Here is a 1,232-nt window from a genome sequence, read left to right as displayed (position 1 = left end):
ACATAACCTTGCACTTACCTTCAACAGATATCTTAGTTTTAATAACAAGTGTCTCATACAGAAGAGCCTAGAAACATGAAAGGGCCCAATACAAATTTGTTGATTGAAAAAACACTAAAGTTTACTTTGCTAAGCAAAGTAGAACACCAGTAAGAAGTGGATCACGTTTGCCATGATAACCTTAGGAGTAAACACGTTAGTAAGAGTTAAGACTCTGCTTCTGAGGTAGCAACCTGGGGAGAGAGAGACCAGTGAGAATCAAGGGCAGGAGTCGGGGAAACATGATAAGTGTACTGAGCCTGGTCACAGGCCAGGGCTACAGTGCTTGGAGTGCTGAACCCTGCTGGGCTTGTTTAACTGATGCTTCTTGGCTTTCCGTGAAGCCAGCACAACAGGTCCAACAGAAGTCACCATTACATTCACTGCCAGACGTACCCACCCTTAAGGAGTCTTCAGACCGTGGGGATATCCTGGCAACAAAGGTTGAGAAGTGGCAGGAATGAATGCATAGCTTTGCTTTGTGTCTATTTCACCTTCTGTAGCTAACCCAATGTTAAGTTTCCTCACAGGTCTTGATTTGTTTTCTCTATACAAGTGAGTAAGGGGTGGCAAAAGTAAGCTTTTTCTATGGCTGAACTATTTAAGCCTGCCTGTGATCTTAGGCTAGATCTAGGACTTAAGCCTCTATATAAGATGCCCCAAGAGGCTGAAGCCATAGTGTCTTGGTTGAAACTGAAAGCAGTTGCTACAGGGCAGGTCTGCGGCGGCTTACCTACATAGTGCACAAACCTTGCTGGACCTGCGTCTTGGGGAAGGGACGTGCAGAAAGACCTCTTGACTATCTCACGTGGGCTGCCTCTCAGAAAGTAGCCCCTGCTACCTAGTCCTTGTGTTCTCCAAGTCAGGGACTCCTCCCATCCTTTTTGTCAATCTGGGACCATTAGAATGAGAGGGGGAAATAAACAGAGAAGATTTTAAATGGCAAATATTATGAGAAAGAGGAAAAGGAGAGAGAAAGAGAGAGAGAGAGAGAGGCAGGGAGGGAGAGAGGAAGAGAGAAGTAAGTTAAGACTAGAGGTGAAATCGCAGAAAACAGATTGCGTTAAACACCTGCAAAATAAAATAAAATTAAGCTAAGTTTAAATTCAAATAAAAATCCGATGCCAAATGGATAAGAAACTGACAGTTGAGTTTAAGAAGTCAAGCTGCTCTTTATTTTTTCTGTCCTCTGT

The sequence above is a fragment of the Globicephala melas genome, chromosome 8 (assembly GCF_963455315.2).
Source record: "Globicephala melas chromosome 8, mGloMel1.2, whole genome shotgun sequence".
NCBI lineage: Eukaryota > Metazoa > Chordata > Mammalia > Artiodactyla > Delphinidae > Globicephala > Globicephala melas.
The sequence above is the reverse complement of the archived record's forward strand: the minus strand, read 5'-3'. Positions refer to the sequence as shown.